Source organism: Penaeus monodon, chromosome 21, assembly GCF_015228065.2.
Source record: "Penaeus monodon isolate SGIC_2016 chromosome 21, NSTDA_Pmon_1, whole genome shotgun sequence".
NCBI lineage: Eukaryota > Metazoa > Arthropoda > Malacostraca > Decapoda > Penaeidae > Penaeus > Penaeus monodon.
The window spans coordinates 44,890,233-44,890,629 of record NC_051406.1 but is presented as its reverse complement, the minus strand read 5'-3'; positions in this window follow the sequence as shown (position 1 = coordinate 44,890,629).

Here is a 397-nt window from a genome sequence, read left to right as displayed (position 1 = left end):
AAATCAACAATCATTATATCACCTGAAACGTATTTCTGGAACCATGTCCTTGTACACAAACTAGTTTCAGCTTGACACACTGCTTTGGTCCAAAGTTATGCATAACAAGCAGGCAGGTTTTGCTCCACCCTCTGTTTGCTATATTCCTACCTGGTACCATTTTGAGTATGTTACTCTTCATATCAATTTTCAGCCCGAGATCAAGATAAAACTTTAGATTTACACAGCGTTTCTATCGAAAGCTTTACTTAATAAGAAAGCAGGTTTTTGTTCCACCCACTCTCTGCCAAACCCCATACCCTGATGTCACTGCCTATGTTATGCCTCATGTCAAATTACCCTTGTGGTCCAAGTATTAGCTTCTAAGGTCAGAGGCAACTGAATGCACAAGGAACTA